Below are 17,479 nucleotides of genomic sequence, written 5' to 3'. Positions count from 1 at the left end.
CTTGTATTTAATGTTCTAGAGAACTGACATTAGCAGCAGGTGTGCATGAGTGGAACGGTTATCATATAAAAACCAGCATCAGTTAATTAAATAATTACATAGTTAATCTGGTTGAAAAAAGACACAAGTCCATCCAGCTTAAAGGAGTTTAAAGGCAGAAGGTTTTTTTATCTTAGTGCATTCTATGCATTAAGATAAAAATCCTTTTGAGGTTTACAATCTCCTCATAATCCACTCTTATAGGGCGTACACACGGTCGGACTTTGTTCGGACATTCCGACAACAAAATCCTAGGATTTTTTCCAACGGATGTTGGCTCAAACTTGTCTTGCATACACACGGTCACACAAAGTTGTCGGAAAATCCGATCGTTCTGAACGCGGTGACGTAAAACACGTACGTCGGGACTATAAACGGGGCAGTGGCCAATAGCTTTCATCTCTTTATTTATTCTGAGCATGCGTGGCACTTTGTCCATCGGATTTGTGTACACACGATCGGAATTTCCGCCAACGGATTTTGTTGTCGGAAAATTTTATCTCCTGCTCTCCAACTTTGTGTGTCGGAAAATCCGATGGAAAATGTCCGATGGAGCCCACACACGGTCGGAATTTCCGACAACACGCTCCGATCGGACATTTTCCATCGGAAAATCCAACCGTGTATACGGGGCATTGTCGTTCCTTAAAAATCCTCTTTTTTATCCTGCCTGGAAATTTCCTAAAACCTTTAAAACATGGACCACCTTTAAATTGACCCAATTACATGATCTTACTTCCTCTAATTCCTTTAAAACATTCACAGACTTAAGTAATAGTCATGAACTTCCAAACTCCGAAATTTTCCGATATCTTCAGATTAAAAATTTTTATATGCCTAATATCCAAGGAAGACTTGCACTCGATAAATTATCATACTTTGAAAACATATGTAAACATGACCCCCATACAAAAGGACTTATTTCGAACATTTATGCCCTACTCATTTCTAAATCAGATTCTAGTCCGCCCACATATGTAGCTAAGTGGGAATCTGATCTTGGATTCTCATTGGAAACAACAAAATGGGATACGATTTGGACTACTACAAAATCCTCCTCTCAAAATATAGCTGCTTTAGAAACCAACTACAAAGTACTTACACATTGGTACTTAGTTCCTACTAGAATTGCGAAATTTGCCCCCAATTACTCCTCCTCTTGCTTTCGAGGCTGTACTGAACATGGATCACATTTTCATATTTGGTGGACCTGTCCAATTGTCAAAAGATTTTGGGAAAACATATTCCGCATGATCTCGACATTATTTGCAGTGTCCATCCTTCCTGATCCCTTGATTGCACTTTTGAATTTAAAACTGACAATTCTCTCTAATAATCAGTTCAAGCTAATGCTGCAGATTACTACAGCCGCGAAACAAACAATCGCTAAAGCCTGGAAAACTCGTACCCTGATATTAACTGAAACTAATTATAGAATTAATCAAGCCATGGTTCATGCCAAAACAGAGGCTATAACGCATGACAAAATTCCTAAATTCAAGAATATATGGCTTCCTTGGACGACACATTTCCTGCCTTCTAATTTCGATGCAACCTTATTGATGCCTGGGTAAATTTCTCATGCATTTTTATTTTCTCATATTTAATATATGGTTGAAAACACGCCTTACCTCGGCGATCCCTTCCCTTTCATTTCCTTTCCTCTCTCCTCTGTTTAGACATTTTTGCTTTCTTAACACTATAGGAAATGTCTCTCTGAGTAGACAATTTTTTGTTTAAAGTAAGAGACAACTTTATATTTTGTCATATTATGTTATACTGTACCTTACTATTGTATATTCCTGTATTGCTTTTGAACCTGTTCCCTGACTTATAAAACTTCAATAAACAAATTTGACAAGAGAAAAATCCTTTTGTGTGTAGCAGCTCCCCTAAGCCCCCTAATACTTACCTGAGCCCCATCTCTGTCCAGCGATGTCCAGGAGTCCCTCGGCCATCTCTCTCCCTCCTGATTGGCTGAGGTACAGTAGCAGCACAATTGACTCCCACGGCTGTCAATCAAAGTCAGTTGACCAATCAGGGGAGAAAGGGGGCGGAGTTGAACGGCAGCTTCGTGTCTAAATGGACACACAGAGCTGCAGCTCGGATTGGGTGCCCCCATAGCAAGCTGCTTGCATGTGGGGGCACTAGACAGGAGGTAGGAGCCAGGAGCAGCAAAGAGGGACCCGAGAAGAGGAGGATCTAGGCTGCCCTGTGCAAAATCACCACACAGAGCAGGAAAGTATAACATGTTTGTTATTTTATTTTATTTTATTTTTTTAAACAAGACTTTACAATCACTTTAACCAAAACAGAAAAAAACACACATACACACACAAACAGAAAACCTCCATAAACACTATCCTATACCCACAGTTGGTCCAGAGGAAGGTAAGAAAACCCAAAAAAGCATGATCAAATTTGCTCCAGTGGAGAAAAATATAAGTCCTTTCTGATTCCCCAACAGGCAATCAGATATTCTCTGGATCAGTTTTACCTATAAAATATTAGTATCCAGTTATATTATGCAAAATCCAGGCCTTTTTTAAAACAATGTACTAAGCTGGCCAGAACCAGTTCTTGAAGGAGTCTATTCCACATGTTCATAGCTCTTCTGTATTTCGAGATTAAATCTCTTTTCCTCCAGATATAAAGAGTGCCCCCTTGTCCTCTGTGATGATCTTAAGGTGAATAACTCTACACCAAGTTTACTATATGGACCACTTACATTATGTATTTATACATGTTACATAGTTACATAGTAGGTGAGGTTGAAAAAAGACACAAGTGCATCAAGTCCAACATATGTGTGTGATTATATGTCAGTATTACATTGTATATCCCTGTATGTTGCGATCGTTCAGGTGCTTATCTTATATTTTTTTGAAACTATCGATGCTCGCCGCTGAGACCACCACCTGTGGAAGGAAATTCCACATCTTTGCCACTCTTATGCCCTGTACACACGATCGGACATTGATCGGACATTCCAACAACAAAATCGGATGTTGACTCAAACTTGTTTTGCATACACACGGTCGCACAAAGTTGTCAGAAAATCCGATCGTTCTGAATGTGGTGACGTAAAACACGTACGTCGGGACTATAAACGGGGCAGTTGCCAATAACTTTCGTCTCTTAATTTATTCTGGCACTTTGTGCGTCGAAATTGTCCACACAAGGTGGGAATTTACGCGAACGGATTTTGTTGTCGGAAAATTTTATAGCCTGCTCTCAAACTTTGTGTGTCGGAAATTCCAATGGAAAAAGTCCGATGGAGCCCACACACGGTCGGAATTTCTGACAACAAGCTCCGATCGCACATATTCCGTCGGAAAGTCCGACTGTGTGTACAGGGCATTACAGTAAAGAACCCTCTACGTAGTTTAAGGTTAAACCTTTTTTCTTCTAATTTTAATGAGTGGCCAGTCTTGTTAAACTCTCTTCTGCGAAAAAGTTTTATCCCTATTGTGAGGTCACCAGTATGGTACTTGTTAATTTAAATCATATCCCCTCTCAAGCGTCTCTTCTCCAGAGAGAATAAGTTCAGTGCTCGCAACCTTTCTTCATAACTATTGTCCTCCAGGCCCTTTATTAGCTTTGTTGCCCTTCTTTGTACTCGCTCCATTTCGAGGACATCCTTCCTGAGGACTGGTGCCCAGAACTAGACAGCATACTCCAGGTGGGGCCGGACAAGAGTCTTGTAGAGCGGGAGAATTATCGTTTTATCTCTGGAGTTGATCGCCTTTTTAATGCATGCCAATATTCTATCTGCTTTGTTAGCAGCAGCTTGGCATTTAGCAGCTTGGCATTGCATGCCATTGCTGAGCCTATCATCTACTAGGAACACCCAGGTCCTTTCCCATCCTAGATTCCCCCATAGTTTCTCCCCCCAGTGTATAGATTGCATTCATATTTTTGCCACCCAAATGCATCATTTTATATTTTTCTACATTAAACCTCATTTGCCATGTAGTTGCCCACCCCATTAATTTGTTCAGATCTTTTTATAAGGTTTCCATATCCTGTGGAGAAGTTATTGCCCTGCTTAGCTTTGTATCATCTGCAAATACAGAGATTGAACTATTTACCCCATCCTCCAGGTTGTTTATGAACAAAATAAATAGGATTGGTCCCAGCACAGAACCCTGGGGGACCCCACTACCCACCTCTGACCATTCCGAGTACTCCCCATTTATCACCACCCTCTGAACTTTCCCTTGTAGCCAGTTTTCAATCCATGTACTCACCCTATGGTCCATGCCAACGGACCTTATTTTGTATAGTAAACGTTTATGGGGAACTGTGTCAAATGCTTTTGCAAAATCCTGATAAACCACGTCTATGGGCCTTCCTTTATCTGATGGCAACTCAGCTCCTCATAGAAGGTTAATAGATTGGTTTGGCAAGAACGATTCTTCATGAATCCATACTGATTACTGCTAATGATACCGTTCTCATTCCAAAAATCTCATATATAGTCCCTTATCATCCCTTCCAAGAGCTTGCATACTATTGATGTTAGGCTAACTGGTCTGTAATTCATTTTGGGCCCTTTTTAAATATTGGTGCTACAGTATTTCACTAAAGTGAGTACACCCCTCACATTTTCGTAAATATTTTATTATATCTTTTCATGTGACAACACTGAAGAAATGACACTTTGCTACAATGTCAAGTAGTGAATGTTCAGCTTGTATAACAGTGTAAATTTGCTGTCCCCTCAAAATAACTCAACATACAGCCATTAATGTCTAAACTGCTGGCAACAAAAGTGAGTATACCCCTTAGTGAAAATGTCCAAATTTTCCCTCCCAGTGTCATGTGACTTGTTAGTGTTACAAAGTCTCAGGTGTGACTGGGTAGCATCTGTGTTAAATTTGGTGTTATTGCTCTCACTCTCTCATACTGGTCACTGGAAGTTCAACATGGCACCTCATGGCAAAGAATGCTCTGAGGATCTGAAAAAAATAATTTTTGCTCTACATAAAGATGGCCTAGGCTATAAGAAGATTGCCAAGACCCTGAAACTGAGCTGCAGCATGGTGGCCAAGACCATACAGAGGTTTAACGGGACAGGTTCCACTCAGAACAGGCCTCGCCATGGTCGACCAAAGAAGTTGAGTGCACGTTCTTAGGGTCATATCCAGAGGTTGTCTTTGTAAAATAGACATATGAGTGCTGCCAGCATTGCTGCAGAGGTTGAAGGAGTGGGTGGTCAGGGTGCAATTAGGACGGCTAAGATCGAACATGAAAGACACATAGCGGCGGAGAGCAAAAAAAAATCCCAAGAAATTCTTTAAGTATGTAAACAGTAAAAAAGGGAGGACAGAACATATTGGCCCCATAAAGAATGAGGAAGGACATATGGTTACAAAGGATGGGGAGATGGTGAAGGTATTGAATTTATTCATCTCCTCAGTCTTCATGAGTGAATCGGGGGGCTTCAGTAACCAAAACTGCAGTGTTTATCCTCATGACACAACACAGGAAGCACCTCCATGGTTAACAGAGGACAGAATTAAAATTAGACTTGAGAAACTTAACATTAATAAATCACCGGGACCAGATGGCTTGCATCCAAGGGTACTTAGGGAACTCAGTCAAGTGATTGCCAGACCGTTGTTCCTAATTTTTACAGACAGTCTACTGACTGGAATGGTACCAGCTGATTGGAGCAATGCTGTCAGCACTCATATGTCTATTTTACAAAGACAACCTCTGGATATGACCCTAAGAACGTGCACTCAACTTCTTTGGTCGACCATGGCGAGGCCTGTTCTGAGTGGAACCTATCCCGTTAAACCTCTGTATGGTCTTGGCCACCATGCTGCAGCTCAGTTTCAGGGTCTTGGCAATCTTCTTATAGCCTAGGCCATCTTTATGTAGAGCAAAAATTATTTTTTTCAGATCCTCAGAGCGTTCTTTGCCATGAGGTGCCATGTTGAACTTCCAGTGACCAGTATGAGAGAGTGAGAGCAATAACACCAAATTTAACACAGATGCTACCCAGTCACACCTGAGACTTTGTAACACTAACAAGTCACATGACACTGGGAGGGAAAATTTGGACATTTTCACTAAGGGGTATACTCACTTTTGTTGCCAGCAGTTTAGACATTAATGGCTGTATGTTGAGTTATTTTGAGGGGACAGCAAATTTACACTGTTATACAAGCTGAACACTCACTACTTGACATTGTAGCAAAGTGTCATTTCTTCAGTGTTGTCACATGAAAAGATATATTAAAATATTTATGAAAATGTGAGGGGTGTACTCACTTTAGTGAGATACTGTAGCACCAATATTTAAAAAGGGCCCAAAATGAATTACAGACCAGTTAGCCTAACATCAATAGTATGCAAGCTCTTGGAGGGGATGATAAGGGACTATATACGAGATTTTTGGAATGAGAACGGTATCATTAGCAGTAATCAGTATGGATTCATGAAGAATCGTTCTTGCCAAACCAATCTATTAACCTTCTATGAGGAGGTGAGTTGCCATCTAGATAAAGGAAGGCCTGTAGACGTGGTGTATCTGGATTTTGCAAAAGCATTTGACACAGTTCCCCATAAACGTTTACTGTACAAAATAAGGTCCGTTGGCATGGACCATAGGGTGAGTACATGGATTGAAAACTGGCTACAAGGGCGAGTTCAGAGGGTGGTGATAAATGGGGAGTACTCGGAATGGTCAGGGGTGGGTAGTGGGGTTCCCCAGGGTTCTGTGCTGGGACCAATCCTATTTAATTTGTTCATAAACGACCTGGAGGATGGGATAAACAGTTCAATCTCTGTATTTGCAGACGATACTAAGCTAAGCAGGGCAAATAACTTCTCCGCAGGACGTGGAAACCTTGCAAAAAGATCTGAACAAATTAATGGGGTGGGCAACTACATGGCAAATGAGGTTCAATGTAGAAAAATGTAAAATAATGCATTTGGGTGGCAAAAATATGAATGCAATCTATACACTGGGGGGAGAACCTCTGGGAGAATCTAGGATGGAAAAGGACCTGGGGGTCCTAGTAGATGATAGGCTCAGCAATGGCATGCAATGCCAAGCTGCTGCTAACAAAGCAAACAGAATATTGGCATGCATTAAAAAGGGGATCAACTCCAGAGATAAAACGATAATTCTCCCACTCTACAAGACTCTGGTCCGGCCACACCTGGAGTATGCTGTCCAGTTCTGGGCACCAGTCCTCAGGAAGGATGTACTGGAAATGGAGCGAGTACAAAGAAGGGCAACAAAGCTAATAAAGGGTCTGGAGGATCTTATTTTTGAGGAAAGGTTGCGAGCACTGAACTTATTCTCTCTGGAGAAGAGACGCTTGAGAGGGGATATGATTTCAATATACAATTACCATACTGGTGACCCCACAATAGAAATAAAACTTTTTCGCAGAAGAGAGTTTAACAAGACTCACGGCCACTCATTAAAATTAGAAGAGTTTTAACCTTAAACTACGTAGAGGGTTCTTTACTGTAAGAGCGGCAAGGATGTGGAAATCCCTTCCACAGGCGGTGGTCTCACCGGGGAGCATTGATAGCTTCAAGAAACTATTAGATAAGCACCTGAATGACCGCAACATACAGGGATATATAATGTAATACTGACACATAATCACACACATGGGTTGGACTTGATGGACTTATATCTTTTTTCAACCTCACCTACTATGTAACTATGTAACTATGTCAGCCTTTCAGTGCTCAGACCATACGCCACACATTGCATCAAATTGATGTGCATGGCTGTTATCCCAGAAGGAAGCCTCTCCTAAAGATGATGCACAAGAAAGCCCACAAACAGTCTGATGAGACCAAGATAAACCTATTTGATTCAGATGGTGTCAAGCGTGTGTGGCGGCAACCAGGTGAGGAGTACAAAGACAAGTGTGTCTTGCCTACAGTCAAGCATGGTTGTGGGAGAGTCATGGCCTGGGGCTGCATGAGTGCTGTCGGCACTGGGGAGCTACAGTTCTTTGAGGGAACCATGAATACCAACATGTACTGTGACATACTGAAGCAGAGCATGATCCCCTCCCTTCGGAGACTGGACTGCAGGGCAGTATACCAACATGATAACAACCCTAAACATACCTCCAAGTTGACCACTGCCTTGCTAAAGAAGCTGAGGGTAAAGGTGATGGACTGGAGAAGCATGTCTCCAGACCTAAACCCTATTGAGCATCTGTGGGGCATCCTGAAATGAAAGGTGGAGGAGCGCAAGGTCTCTAACATCCACCAGCTCTGTGATGTCGTCATAGAGGAGTGGAAGAGGACTCCAGTGGCAACCTGTGAAGCTCTGGTGAACTCCATGCCCAAGATTGTTAAGGCAGTGCTGGAAAAAATGGTGGCCACACCAAATATTGACACTTTGGGCCCGATTTGGACATTTTCACTTAGGGGTGTACTCACTTTTGTTGCCAGCGGTTTAGACATTAATGACTGTGTGTTGAGTTATTTTAAGGGGACAGCAAATGTACACTGTTATACAAGCTGTACACTCACTTCTTTACATTGTAGCAAATCGTCATTTCTTCAGTGTTGTCAACATGAAAAGATATAATAAAATATTTACAAAAATTAGAGGGGTGTACTCACGTTTGTGAGATACTGTACATTGGCTTTTCTCCAATCACCTGGTACCATTCCAGTCAGTAGACTGTCAGTAAAAATTAGGGACAATGGTCTGGCAATTACTTGTCTGAGTTCCCTAAGTACCCTCGGATGCAAGCCATTCGGTCGCGGTGATTAATTAATGTTAAGTTTACCAAGTCTAAGTTTAATTTTGCCCTCTGTTAACCACGGAGGTGCTTCCTGTGATGTGTCATAAGGATAAACACTGCAGTTTTGGTTACTGAAGCCCCCCGATTTCCTTGTGAAGACTGAGGAGAAGAATAAATTCAACACCTTTGCCATCTCCCCATCCTTTGTAACCAGATGTCCTTCCTCATTCTTTATGGGGCCAATTAGGTCTGTCCTTTTTTTTTTTACTGTTTACATACTTAAAGAATTTGTTGGGATTTTTTATGCTCTCCTCTGCTATGTGTCTTTCGTGCTCTATCTTAGCCACCCTAATTGCACCCTTACATTTCTTGTTGCATTCTTTATAAAGTCTGAATGCAGATGATGATCCCTCAACCTTGTATTTTTTGAAGGCCTTCTCCTTTGCTTTTATATGCATTTTTACATTGGAGTTAAGTCATCCAGGCCTTTTGTTCGCTCTTTTAAATTTATTACCCAATGGGATGCAATGGCTAATGGTTTTTATTTAATATGCTCCTAAAGCAAACCCATCTCTCCTCCGTGTTCTTTGTTCCTAAGATTTTATGCTAATTCATGCCTTCTAACAAGGTCCGTAGTTTAGGGAAGTTGGCTCTTTTGAAATTCGGTGTCTTTGTATTCCCCTTATGTTTCCTATTTGTGTGATTTATACTGAAGCCAATTGACCTGTGATCGCTGTTTCCTAAATTGCCCCGTATTTCCACATCCGTGATCAGGTCTGTATTGTTGGTAATCAGAAGATCCAGTAATGCTTTGTTTCTAGTTGGTGTGTCTACCATCTGAACCATGAAATTGTCCTGCAAGACATGTAGGAACTGGCGAGCCTTAGACGAATGCATGGTTCCCTCCACCCAGTCTATGTCTGGATAATTAAAATCCCCCATTATGATAACACTTCCCATCCTTGATGCTAATCCAACTTGTGATAGGAGATCCATCTCCCCCTCCTCCCTCAGGTTAGGGGGCCTATAGCATACTCCCAGTAATATTTTCCCCTTAGCTTCATCCCTTTGGAGCTCTACTCATAAGGATTCCACCTCCTCCCTAGCCCCCTTAGTGATGTCATCTCTCACATTCCCTTGTACATTATTCTTGATATATAGACATAACCTTCCCCCTTTTTTACCCTCTCCATCCCTGCGATAAAGGGTATACCCTTGAATGGTTGCCAGCCAATCATGAGAGCTGTTGAACCAGGTCTTTGAAATTCCCACACAATCCAAATCCTTCTTGTACAACAGTATCTCTAGTTCTAGTCTAGATGTTGATCATAACTCCTCTTAATCTCTTCTTCTCAAGAGAGAATACATTCAGTTCAGCTAATATTTCCTTATAGCTGAGCTCCTCCAAGCCTCTTATCAGTTTGGTTGCCCTTCTGTGCATTTTCTCCAGTTCCCCAATATTATTTTTATGAACTGTTGTCCAAAACTGAACTGCATGTTCCAGAGGAGGTCCAATGATTTGTACAGGGGTAAAATGATATATCTCTCTCTGCAGTCCATACCTCTTATTTCTTATTTTTTTAATGACAAAGATCTTGGTACAGTTCCATATTTTATAAAGTAGTGTAGGTTGTAGAGTACCACATCAGGAACAAGTTGAGATCAAGGGATCAGATTTATCAGAAGGGTATAAAAGCTCGACGAATCAGTGTAAATTGTGTTTCCTTCCAGTTCTTGCTGATTAAACTGCAATTTTTTATATATATTGAATAGTTTGTCAAAGTCAATGTTTGTCAAACTTCTTCAATAGTGATGGGTGTATTTAGGTTTTGTAATTGGGTAGTCGTCAATTTGGGTAGGTTAATTTGGTCTAAAAGTGAAGTGGCTGTTACACTATCAAAAGGCTCTTCCGAATATAAGTCCCTTTAAAAATCTGATATTTTATTTATTTTAGACTGGGAATTAGTAATAGATCCTTTGGGATTTTTTAAGGCCAATATGGATGGGTTTATATGAACCTTTGCTTAGTTTAGCTAGTAGTATCCGGATTTGTTGCCATATTTATGAAACTGTAGTGCGATGAATGATGATTTAATATGTTCTTGTTGATCAGCCCACAATTCAAAATTGTCTTTTTGCTTTGTGCCAGGCTTTTCTGTTTTCTATTGTGTTCTGCCATGTTCATTTGTTTTGTGCTTCCCTCAGGGAATTGCTAGTTAATCTGTATTTTTCGGCTGAATGTTTTTTTAAATTGTGACACATACAGTGTATCCGGAAAGTATTCACTGCACTTCACTTTTCCATATTTTGTTATGTTACAACCTTTGTCCAAAATGGATTAAATTCATTATTTTCCTCAAAATTCTACAAATAATACCCCGTAATGACAAAGTGAAAGAAGCTTGTTTGAAACCTTTGCAAATGTATTTAAAATAAAAAACGAAAAACTCACATGTACATAAGTATTCACAGCCTTTGCCATGCAACTCAAAAAAGAGCTCAGGTGCATCCTGTTTCCCCTAATAAACCTTGAGATGTTTCTACACTTGACTGGAGTGCACATGTCAGACAGGAAGTCCTAGTGCTAGAGTACCTCAAAAACCAGGGTGACTCTGTAGGTACTCAGTAGCAATTTGTGCCAGCGCCCCCGACATTGTAATTGTAAACGTATAAAATCTAAGAAATTGGGACTTTGAAGGCACAAAGTATTAAACTACGAAAAAATAGATATTGTTTGGGATTTTTATTAAAGTATAAAAAGACAAAGAACAAACATAGAAGTTTAAAAACAAATCAGGCTAGACATAAAACCTGTTTTTTTACACCATAAGGATCCTATCCTGCAAGCTTGTGTGAGATTTAAAGAAATTATAAGTACATAATCAAAGCACTTATTCCAAATGAAGGAGAATATACTTCCCCAAGCATGGAGCAGTAGACATAAATAGAGCTATAATAGACAAGATGCTGCAGGCTGGTGATCCAAGGTGAGATACTCTCTAATTGCTCAACATGTTTCACGTTGACAAAGAACGCTTCTTCAGGAGCTAGAGATTCTATTCAAGATACATAAAAAGAACAACAGACTATCACAATAAAAGAATATAATAATCAAGAAATAGATTTACTACAGGTAGAGGGTATACATATATAGAAATCTCAATATTGGAAATGCAACCACCCCCAAGTGTAATGATCTATGGGACAGACCCTATGAAAGATCATAGTCTCCAAAAGAAGAAAAGCACAGCCCGGTGGTCAGGGTCAGCCAATTCAAGGGACACAGAAGGCACTGATCGTATGAAATAACAGGGGTAAATGGTAAAGGGTAAATTCAAGTAAAAGCTAAAAAATTATGTGGTCAAATATAAATATTAATTGATTGGACCATATTACGGATATCAAGGAATAATGACAGGGAAAAGGGGGGAGGAAGGGGGGAAAAAAAGAGGAGGAGGGAAAAACATCAAGGGAGGGGCAAATGATCGCAAATCGATCAAAGGTAAAAATGTCTGATTTGAGTTGGAAACGGCAGATTTGTGACTGTGTTCCCCCTTTTCATACATCAGCATTATAGCTAAAAAGCCTTTTCCTCACCCATGGATACCTGATGTTACATGCACCTGAGAGGTTCCTGGCTCTGGCCGCTGCCGTTTCCAACTCAAATCAGACATTTTTACCTTCGATCGATTTGCGATCATTTGCACATGATTTTTCACTGGTAGCATCGACTTTCACCATACCTAATTGGTAAGTGAATTATCCTTGGCACATATCTCTTGTATGTCAGTGCATAGATCCTAATTCGATTCTGATCCCTCTTTTTCCCCCTCCTCTCTTCTTACCCTTTTCTTGCTTTTTTTCCCCCTTCTTTCTCCACCTTTTTTCCCCTCCTCCTTTTTTCCTCCCCCCCCTCCTTCCCCTATCCTTCCTTTCCCCTTCCCTTTTTCTCCCCCTCCCCCCTCTTTTTCTTCCCCCCCCCCTCCCTTGATGTTTTTCCCTCCTCCTCTTTTTTTCCCCTCCTTCCTCCCCCCTTTTCCCTGTCATTATTCCTTTATATCCGTAATATGATCCAATCAATTAATGTTTATATTTGACCACATAATTTTATAGCTTTTACTTGAATTTACCCTTTACCACTTACCCCTGTTATTTCATATGATCGGTGCCTTCTGTGTCCCTTGAATTGGCTGACCCTGACCACCAGGCTGTGCTTTTCTTCTTTTGGAGACTATGATCTTTCATAGGGTCTGTCCCATAAATCATTACACTTGGGGGTGGTTGCATTTCCAATATTGAGATTTCTATATATGTATACCCTCTACCTGTAGTAAATCTATTTCTTGATTACTATATTCTGTTATTGTGATAGTCTGTTGTTCTTTTTATGTATCTTGAATAGAATCTCTAGCTCCTGAAGAAGCGTTATTTGTCAACGTGAAACATGTCGAGCAATTAGAGAGTATCTCACCTTGGATCACCAGCCTGCAGCATCTTGTCTATTATAGCTCTATTTATGTCTATTGCTCCATGCTTGGGGAAGTATATTCTCCTTCATTTTGAATAAGTGCTTTGATTATGTACTTATAATTTCTTTAAATCTCACACAAGCTTGCAGGATAGGATCCTTATGGTGTAAAAAAACAGGTTTCCGGAGTGCACATGTGGTAAATTCAGTTGATTTGACATGATTTGGAAAGGCACACACTTATCTATATAAGGTCCCACAGTTAACAGTGCATGTCAGAGCATAAACCAAGCCATGAAGTCCAATGAATTGTCTGTAGACCTTCGAGACAGGATTGTATTGAGGCACAGATCTGGGGAAGGGTACAAAAAAATGTCTGCAGCATTGAAGGTCGCAATGAGCACAGTGGCCTCCATCATCCTTAAATAGAAGAAGTTTGGAACCACCAGGACTCTTTCTAGAGCGGGCTGCCCGGCCAAACTGAGCTATTGGGGGAGAAGGGACTTAATCAGGGAGCTGACCAAGAACACGATGGCCACTCAGACAGAGCTCCAGTGTTTCTCTATGGAGAGAGGAGAACCTTCCAGAGGAACAACCATCACTGCAGCACTCCACCAATCAGGCCAGTATGGTAGAGTGGCCAGATGGAAGCCACTCCTCAGTAAAAGGCACACGACAGCCCACCTGGACTTTGCCAAAAGGCACCTGAGGGACTCTCAGGCCATAAGAAACAAAATTCTCTGGTCTGATGAAACAAAGATTGAGCTCTTTTGACTGAATGGCCAGCTTCATGTCTGGAGGAAACCAGACACCACTCATCACCTGGCTAATACCATCCCTACAGTGAAGCATGGTGGTAGCAGCATCATGCTGTGGGGATGTTTTTCAATGGCAGGAACTGGGAGAATAGACAGGATCAAGGGAAAATGATTGCAGCAATGTACAGAGCCATCCTTGATGAAAACCTGCTCCAGAGCACTCTGGACCTCAGAGTGGGGTGAAGGTTCACCTTCAAACAGGACAACGACCCTAAGCACGCAGCCAAGATAACAGAGGAGTGGCTATGGGACAACTCTGTGAATGTCCTTGAGAGGCCCAGCCAGAGCCCAGACTTGAACCCGATTGAACATCTTTGGAGAGATCTGAAAATGGCAGTGCACCGACGTTCCCCATCCAACCTGATGGAGCTTGTGTGGTCCTGCAAAGAAGAATGGGAGAAACTGTCCAAAAATAGGTGTGCCAAGCTTGTAGCATCATACTCAAAAAAGACTTGAGGCTGTAAATGGTGTCAAAGGTGCTTCAACAAAGTATTGAGCAAAGGCTGTGAATACTTATGTACGTGTGATTTTTTTAATTTTTTAATTTTAATAAATTTGCAAAGATTTCAAACAAACCTCTTTCACATTGTCATTATTTGTTATTGTTTGTAGAATTTTGAGGAAAATAATGAATGTAATCCATTTTGGAATAAGGCTGTAACATAACAAAATGTCGAAAAAAGTGAAGCACTGTGAATACTTTCCGGATGCACTGTAAGCTTTTATCTTGCCTTTGAGAAAGGCTTTAGCTGTTTCCCATTATAAGTTGGAGTTTAGTACATGACCACACTTTGTTAATTCAAATTTATTCCAAGCATTTTTTTAGATAGCTTTGAAGGTTTTCATTTGTGCTAAAAAGGAAGGGAACCTCCATAATTTCAAATTACTTTGAGATTGGGTATCTGCCAGGGATAGACCTGTAGACTTTACCTTACACATTAGCCTTGTGTAGGGAACTGCATCAAATACTTTAGCAAAATCCAAGTATACAACGTCCACAGCCATCCCTCTGTCCAAGGTTATTTGTCTGACAACTTCTGTCTTTCATAAATCCATGCTGACTTTTGCTTAAATATTTTTTTTTCTAGCAAAAACTCATCCAAAACTAACAAGTCTATAGTTACTTGTTAAAGATTTTTAAAATATTGGCACCATGTTGGCCTTACGCCAATCCAGTGGTACTGTGCCAGTCGTTAAAGAGACCCTAAAAATGAGAAACAATGGCTTTGAAATAACAGGGCTCAATTCTTTTAGGATGCCATCTGGCCCAGGGTTCTTTTTTCACCTTTATTCTGTCTAAATATTTATGGACCATATTCATTTTGAGCCATAGTGGATCATTTGGGGCTGTGTTAATATCATCCTCATTATGGATATGGGCTCCCTCATGCTCCTTTGTATACAAAGAGCTAAAGAAGGTATTTAATAAATTTGCCTTCTTTTTGCTCCAGTCACCCACTCTAGATTATTTTGTAAAGGGCATACATTCTCAGACCTAACCTTTTTACTAATAATATATTTGAATAATTTCTTTGGGTTTGTCTTACTCTCTTGCAATTTGTCGTTCATTTTGAATTTTTGTGGCCTTGATTTCCTTTTTACATATTGTTATATTCCTTGTAACATTTAAATGATAGTGTTCCTTCATTTTTATATTTTTTAAAAGCTCTTTTCTTATCATTTACAGCTTTTTTAACTTTGGCCGTGTGCCATATAGATTTTATTTTTAGCCTTTTAAATTTGTTACCCGTGGGAATATATTTTGCAGTGTGTTTCTATACAGTCGTTTTGAAGAATTCCTATTTCTGTTCTGTGTTCATTGATGACAATATTCGCTCCCAGTTTAAGTCTTGGAGAGCAGCCCTCATCGTTGGAAAATGTTCTCCCTTAAAGTTAAGTGTTTTTATCTTTCCAGTATGTGCTTGTTGTTTACAGATAACAATAAATGAAATAATGTTATGTTTGCTGCAACCCAGATGTTCTTTTATATAAAATTTAGTAATAAGCTCTGCATGGTTTGAGATTACCAGGTCCAGCAGAGCATTTTCCTAGCTGGGGCCTCTATGAACTGTACCATAAAATTGTCTTCTAATAGATATATACATTTTTGCATTTTAAATGTTCCTGAAGTGCCATTACTACAGTCAGTCTCTGGGTAGTTAAAATCTCCCATTATTATCACTGTCCCAGCCCTTGTAGCCCTTTCTATCTGTGCAAGGTGCCGTGTCTCCACCTTCTCATTAACACTGGGTGGCCTATACCAAATTCCAATTATTAATTTCGTAGTACGCACACCCATATGCGATTCCACCCATAATGCTTCAGCCTCATCACAATCTCCATCAACTAGGTCCTATTTCACACTTGCTTTGAGATCACTTCTTCACACCACCACCTTTCCGTTTTACTCTGTCTCTCCAAATGAGAGCATAGCTAGGAATAATATCCCAGCCATGTGAAGAGTGAAGCCAAGATTCAGAAATACAAACTAAATCATAGTTCTCTTCGTGCACCAAAGCTTCCAACTCACCTGTTTTACTGACAGACTTCTGGCATTGGTGAACAAACACTTTAATACGTTGTCACATTTTGCCAATGTATTTTGCATATTTTTTATTTTAGTACAAATAGTACCATTTACAATGGTTGTTTTTAACATGAGAATCTTCTTTTACCTGCCATAGCACTCCCCCCATCTTTCCCCATTCCAACCACCAATAGGGACTGACCCGTCTGACCTATCTGTTTTTTTCTTGCAGTGATTGGTGGATGACATTCATCAATGTGGCCTGGCATGGGTAAGAAGGCCTGGCCTGGCAGGATGCATGCTAAGATTAATGGTCTAGTATGGATTTGAGGACGGACCCCCACACAATTTTTTGTGTGGGGTTTACCTTTAAAATCCGTATTAGGTCAAAGGGGTCTGCTATGGATTTTAGAAGTCTTTTTTACTTGGGGTTCCCCCTTAAATTCCATACCAGAGCTGAAGGGCCTGGTATGTATTTTAGGGGAATCCTGATTGCATTATTGCATTATTTATAAAATAAAGGAAGCTTGCAAGGAATTGTGAATCAATGGAATTTTAAAAGTGAACTATGTTTTTCTTTTTTTTTAGCCCATCATACTTACCTAGGTGGATGCAGCATCGGACCGATGCTGCATCTGTTCCCTGCCATCTCTGCACTGAGCAGCGCTGTGAGTAATATATGTTTATAAAAACAAGCCAGTGTAAATGGGATAAATAAATAAACCCAATTAAAAATAAAGATATATCATGGTTCATAAATTGAAAACATAAAGTGCATAATGACAGTCCTAATAAATAATAGAGTCCAAATGGATAAAGTGAAGAGACTTAGGCACAAGCCCCAGTCTGAAAGCAGGAATGCAAGTAAAAAATGGATCCTTCACTGCAC

The sequence above is a fragment of the Aquarana catesbeiana genome, linkage group LG02, assembly GCF_042186555.1.
Source record: "Aquarana catesbeiana isolate 2022-GZ linkage group LG02, ASM4218655v1, whole genome shotgun sequence".
NCBI classification, from domain to species: domain Eukaryota; kingdom Metazoa; phylum Chordata; class Amphibia; order Anura; family Ranidae; genus Aquarana; species Aquarana catesbeiana.
Note: the sequence above shows the minus strand (reverse complement) of the source record.